Genomic DNA, 7205 nt, shown 5'->3' with positions numbered 1-7205 from the left:
TTTTTAAAATAAAGTTATATTAACTTCTGAAGTCTTTAAAAGTATCGTTTCAAAGCTGTTAGACATGGATTCACATCCTGGGTCAACCACCTATTAATAATGTGATCTTCAGCAAGTGACAAAACCTCAGTTTCTATATGTATAAAAAGAAGAAAAACATCATTTATCTGACTGAGGATTCAGTGATACTTTTCCTTCAGAGGTCTCCCTGGGTCTGTAGAAAAGCCTAAAACACTTGGCCAGGCACACAAGTCCCTCCATCATCTGGCCCTTTTCTATCTTTCCAGCTTCATCTACCCCATTCTCCCTTGTACTTGCTACTTCAACAATTCTGAAATGCTTTCAGTTTCCTAAGCTGTCCAGGTTTTTGCATTTTTGTACATGCTGTTCATTCTGCCTGAAACGTCCCTCCTTTCACTTCTACTTACCCAGTTCTTCTTCATCCTTCAAAACTCATTAAAATGTTTATTGAATACCTAATAATATATGTTCTATGTCCCGCTGGTCATTCAACAGCTGTCCAAATGTCATCTGGTGTAGCTCACCTGCCTTCAACTGCATGGGAACTGAAAATCAGAGCTATTAAGAGCCTTATGGTTCACCTAACCTAGCCCAACACTGCCCAAGTTGAAGAAGTAGTTCTAGAGAGAAGAGACTGACCCAAGGTCATGGAGATCTCAGTTATCTACTGTTGTGTAACAAAGTACCCCAAAGTTCAGCAGCTTAGATCAACAACCATTATATTATTTCTCACAATTTTATGAGTCAGGAATCTAGTCAAGGCTAGGCTAGTTGCTTCTTCTGCTCCACATGGAGTCAAATGAAATCTCTCCATGGTATTCGTTTGGCTTCACCCAACATCTTGAGCCTTGGCTTCATTTGGCCCCCTCTCTCCTTCCAGAGTGTCTCAGTGTGATATCTCCAGCAGAGTATATGGTATCTCAGGGCTCAAAGAGAAAATGTTCCCAGGAGACAGGAAGTGGAAGTTACCAGTCTCTTAAGACCTGGGCTTGGAAACTAGTACAGTGTCACCTCTGCAGTATTCTATTGGTCAAAACAATCATAGAGCCCATCCAGACTCCAGAGGAGGAGACATTGTCAATGGGAGAAGGATCCAACAATTTACAGCCATCTTTAATCTGTCACCATCTGCCCTCTGGCCACAAATTGTTTACATTCTTCCCACAGTAAAATACATTCACTTCCTCAAAGGACCTACCCCTCCAAACTCAACCTATTACGGTGTTACGCTCAGGATCAAGGTCCATGATCTCATCATCTGAATAAGTTCCAGATGTGGATGAGTTTCCTCAGATGTAGTTCCTAGGGTATAGTTTCTTGAGCACTGTTCCTTTCCATTGAAAATCTCTGAACAAAAGAGAAAAGTTATCTTCCCCATATATACCCAACTACAATGGTGAGACAGGCATAAGGTAACTGCTGTAGACACTCTTGTTCAAAAGAGGGTGGGGTGGTGGTGGTGGGTAGAAGGAATGGAAGCACAGAGGAGTCACTGGTGCTTAGAAATTCTGAAATCTAGCCAAACACATGATGCCAGTGCTTTAATTAAGGCCTAGTTCTGCTCCCTGAGAATGAGTCTCTGTGACTTTTGGTTCTGCCCTCTGAGTCACCATTCTTTTCCCATAAGAAATAGCCCATTTTTATAGTTCAGTAGTTTTCTCAGCCTGCTCTCTGCCCATAGTAGACTGGGAGTCCAAAGACGTCTTTTCATTTCGTACTGTCTCTGTGAGCTTCAGGCCAAGCTAACGTAATTCTTTTAAAATTGGAGGGGGGGGGGTTCCTGTGTATCAAATTATGCTCTACGCCATTATCCAAAAAAACACACCCACAAATCTTTCAGGTAGCCTTTCTTGACCTTGGGCCCCCTGTGAACCTGTTGTGGAAAAACACCCTTAACACTCTTAGAAATCCTGTTGTTTAACATAGAGGGTCCATGAGGCACAGCATTAAGTTCCGCAGAAAGAATTTTTTTCCACTAGGAATAATTTTGAAAGCATCTATGAGACACTGCCTTAAATCTTTCTGACCTACACTGCTGGTGGAATGTAAACTGGTACAGCCATATGGAAAACAGTATTGAGTTCCTCAAAAAATTAAGGATATAACTATGATATGATCCAGCTATTCTACTACTGGGTATTTATCCAAAGAATATGAAAACACTAATTAGAAAAGATACACGTACCCCTATGTTCATTACAGCATTATGTATGATAGCTAAGATATGGAAACAACCTAAGTGCCCATCAACAGAAGAATGGATAAAGAAGATGTGGTATACATACACACACACACACACACACACACACACACACACACACACACACACACACACACACACACCAGTGGAATACTACTTAGTCATAAAAAAGATGAAATCTTGCCATTTGCCACAACATGCATGGACGTTGAGGGTATTAGGCTAAGTGAAATAAGTCAGAGAGAAAGACAAACAACTTATGATTTCATTCATATGTGGAATATTTTTAAAAAGTAAAATAAAAACAAGCACATAGATACAGAGAACAAAGTAGTGGTTTCCAGAGGGGAAGAGGTATGGGGGGAGGGTAAAATGAGTAAAGGGGATCAACTGTATGTGGTGAATTGAAACTAAACTTTTGGTGGTAAGTATGCTGTAGTGTATATACAAGTCTAAATATAATGTTATACACATGACTGTTATCAACCAATGTTACCTCAATTAAAAAAATCTTTCTGAGGTCTTAACAAAGGATTTTACAGTTGCATCCTCGACTTGTCTTTACCCTGTGATCTCATTTTGCTAGCAACACCTTAGAGCTGATCTTTATTATAAGGCCATTTTTTTCCATTGAGATTCTTGTGCTGTCTGGAAATACTATCCTAGGTCCTCTTTTAGTTTACCTCTCTCTTCTCATATTTCATTATAAATAGCTAGAAAAAGCCAGCTGACACTTCGGACTTTCTGCCTGGAAACTCGCCAAACAGATCCTCAAATTCATTAGGTACCTTTCTATTTTCCGTGTTACCACAAGTAACCTTGCTGCCAAACCTTTGTCTAGCTTCCAGTAACAATTCCTTTACTGTTTTGAAAGTGATCACCAACACCTCCTCCAAGTCTTTCTAGCTTTCACTGACAGACGCCTCAAGGCCCTTTAAGTCCCCACACATTGCCCGGTCTCAAAGCCAATGTCACATGTTTGGGGGTTTGGGTTATAGAAGTGCCCAATTCCCAGTTATCAACTTCTGTTGTGGTTATCAGTTGTTGCCTAACAAACCACCCCCAAACTTAGTAGCTTTAAAAAAAAAAATCATTATATGTCTCGATTTTGTGTGTCAATATTTGAGGTAAACCTCGAATGACCAGCTCTTCAGCTCCACATGAAGTGAACTGGGGTCAGTTGATATTCAGCTGGCAGTTGGGCTGGTCTGAAGGATCCAAGATAGCTTCACTCACATGACTGAGACATTGGCAAAGACAACTGCAAGGCTAGATTCAGCCTTCTCTTGAAGGCCTTCTCTTTGTCCCTCTCTTGAAGGCTGGGCTCAGTCAGGCCCTTCTCTTATGCATGTAGTCTCAAAGCCTGTTCATGAAGTGTGTCCAGAAGGGATGTCAAACATCTTACGTGACACCCAAGGGATCCAAGAGGCAGTGTTCCAAGAGATAGGAAATGGAAGCTTCCAGTTTTTTAAGTCCTGGGCTTGGAAACTGGCAATGTCATTTCTGTCATATTTTATTTATTAGCTAAAGCAGTTACAGACTCTGCTCAGATTCAAGGGGAAAGTATATGGACATCATCTCTTAATAGAAGGAGCATCAAAGAATTTGTGGCCATATTTAATCTGCCACATAAAGAAAGTTAGCAGTAAAACAAAGAGTTGAACCCAGATCTTCTGCCTTCAGATGCATGCATGGGTCATAGCACTCATTCATTCTTTCATTCATTCATGATGCAAGAAACATTTCTGAAATGCCGCTGTCTGTTAGGTACCATGTTAGATGCTGAGCAGGATATAAACATTATCTTCTATTCTAGGATAGCCCACAGTCTAATGAGGTTAGTAGATGTGTTCACAGATAATGCTAGATACTAATAGAAAGTTACGCCAAATGCTGTGGGAACACCGAAGATGGAGGGAATATCTACAATGGGAAAGAGGGAATATCGGGAAGGCTTGCTAGAGAAATGACCTTAGAGCTGAGATTTAAAAGTTGAAGAGAATTTGCTGAGAAGAGAAGACAGTGAAAGACTTTCTAGGCATGGGCCAAGAAGAGGCGGGGTGAGAGAGCATGGTATGTTTGGGAAACATTGAGGAGTTCACATGACTGATGTGGAGAATGTGAGGGGTACAAGCCTGAAATTATTTTAATGTTTTTTTCCTGAGGTAGTCAGAGAGGTATAGGGAGAAGGTGATTGGAGACTTCATTTCAACCTAATGCTTTTCCTATTGATTCTAAGCGTTGTGACTCCAAAGCTTTTCCTTCTTTGTTTCTATTTGCAACCCTCCCACCCTGTTTCTTCATTAAATCATGGCAATAGGCTCAGAGGAAGATAAGGTCATTTAATGTTCTATATTTACATCCAGCATATAAACTTCGGTTTTCCAACAAGTGTGCAAGTCTGGGTAACAGACTGTGTGTCATAAATATTCATTCTGCCTTTTCATATGGTTATTTGAAGGCTACACATTAAGCCTGACATTAGTCCTTAGTGGAGTGGAGATTGATGTGGTTCAACAAAGAGGTATTTTACTCGGCAACAGACTCCAACATGCTAAGTCAAAGACCCATTTCAATACCTGTCCCCTGCAATGCCTGTGTGAAAATTAGAAAAATGTACATCCTCTGGGCAGATACAGGCTCACACCAGGTTTCAGTGGCTTGGAGAGTAGAGTAGGATCTGAATATCAGCTGCCACTTGTTTCCTGCCTCTGGTACCTTTGTGACATGTACAGAATGTGTGACTCTGTGTTCTGGCTTTGGCTAGTTATTGGTGTTCTATTGTTAAATGTAGAATAGAGCCTGTGGAAACAGACCAGAGAAGCTAGTTTCTGTCCCCTGCTCCCCACATCCTTTAATTATATTCTGTGACTTACTGTTCAAACAGTAAGCAAATCATTCTCCTTCTTTATTATCCTCTCTCTGAAAGCTCCAGGGACCGTTCCTTCCTACCTGGAATATAGAGCCCAATTTGTCAGGAATAAGTTTGGTAAGCATAATATTCTATCCATACTTTCATCTGCCTCAGGAAAATGACTTTTTAAAAAAGCTGTTTGTCTTCAGTGTACAGACTATTTTGAAACACTAATACCAGGAATAAAGAGAAAGAGGGGGAGAAAACATTGCCGACAATCCTGTCTCCTATCGTATAAACTATTTTCATTTCTCCACTTAACCTTGGTGACCATTGTCTCCAAGTTCCTAAATTCCAAACTCTGTCAATGTGTGTCATTTTTTATTGTTTTAATGGAAGAATACATTTCATTTTATTTTCTGCACTTTTTACTAAATAGTATGTCCCCCCCAAATTTCATGTTTCCTTCATGCATATACCCAACAAATATTTACTTAGTTCTTATAATTTGCCAGGTTCTATTTTAGATGACAAGGATTCAGTAATGAATATGCGAAAGCTCTTACCCTGAGGACTTAATGCCAGTGAGAGACACATACAACAAACAATGCAAATGTCAAGTGCTATAAAGTAAATTAAAGCAAGGCAATGGAACAGAAGTAATGTAGAGAGTGACCATTTTAGAAAATACCTCTTGGAGTAAATACACAATTACTTAATATTTCCCTATGATCAAACATTTAGATCATTGTTTTTGAGATTATCTACCAGTGAAATATATATATATAGAATATATATATTTATTTATTTATTTATATTCTTGGCTGCGTTGGGTCTTCATTGCTGCTCAGGCTTTCTCTAAGCTGTGGTGAGCGGGGATTACTCTTTGTTGCAGTGCACGGGCTTCTCATTGCAGTGGCTTCTCTTGTAGAGCACCGGCTCTAGGTGCACGGGCTTCAGTAGTTGTGGCATGAGGGCTCAGTAGTTGTGGCTCACGGGCTCTAGGAGTGCAGGCTCAGTAGTTGTGGCACATGGGCTTAGTTGCTCCGCGGCATGTGGGATCTTCCCGGGCCAGGGCTCGAACCCGTGTCCTCTGCATTGGGAGGTGGATTCTTACCCACTGCACCACCAGGGAAGCCCTATGTATTTATTTTTTATTTAAAATTTTCCTTTAGAATGAAACTCCAGAAGAGGACTACTGGCAGTTTTAGCTCCTGGTTTTACTGTAAAGATTGTAATCACCACAATTCATGCTTCAGAGGACAAAATGTTAGCAAGAGAGGATTCTGGGAAGACGGCAAAGTAGAAAGCACCAGGATGCTATCTCCCCACCTAGACAACAACTTCAGTAGCAGAATCTGCCTCATGTAACTGTTTGGAATTCCAGAGTCTATTGAAGGCTTGCTTACAACTTCCAGGGGAAGACTTGCTTCTGATCAACGAGGTGCAGACAAAGAGGCAGGCAGTTGTTGCTGCACATCCCACCCTGTTGCAAGCTCCTACCCATATAGCTAAATTCCCGGGGATTTAAAGGGCTGGCACCCCTATTTCCCCCCCCCCCTCATTTTTCTCTTTTCCTTCTGATGGAATTGAAGGGAGAAATAGAAGGCTCGATTCTGGGGTTCTTTTAGAGGTTTGAATTTTCTCAGAGAAAGACAGGACGGTCATGAGGAAAAAAGAAACAAACCGCAGCAACATCAAAGACCTTGAAAGGAACCTGAGGGTGTCAGAGGAGGGAAAACAGCAGCCACAAGCCCAAGCACTTGTGTCTTCTGCCTCTTGCCACCTACCTTGCCCACCCCACCAGCCCACTCTGCCTGGGACTTGAAATCTGTGGCTGAAGGACCATCACCACGTAGCTTCAAAAATAATTAACAACCCTCCCTTCACAAACACACCCAAATTCACTTATCCAGCATTTACTTTTTTGAATCCACTCAGAACTTTTTTTCTACAACCCCCCTCCCTAAATGGAGTTGGTGGCGGTGGGGGGATGAATACTGAGCTGGCCTTAGTTTTTTTTAAAGAGAATTTTCGATCCAATGAGGCCCCCCAAATAATTGAGTTTTGGGTTCTGGTTGGTTGTTTTATTTTTTCCCCCCAAATTTTAACCCCCTCCACCCCAAGTCC

Source organism: Grampus griseus (assembly GCF_964374135.1).
Source record: "Grampus griseus genome assembly, chromosome: 1".
NCBI classification, from domain to species: Eukaryota; Metazoa; Chordata; class Mammalia; order Artiodactyla; family Delphinidae; genus Grampus; species Grampus griseus.
The sequence above is the reverse complement of the archived record's forward strand: the minus strand, read 5'-3'. Positions refer to the sequence as shown.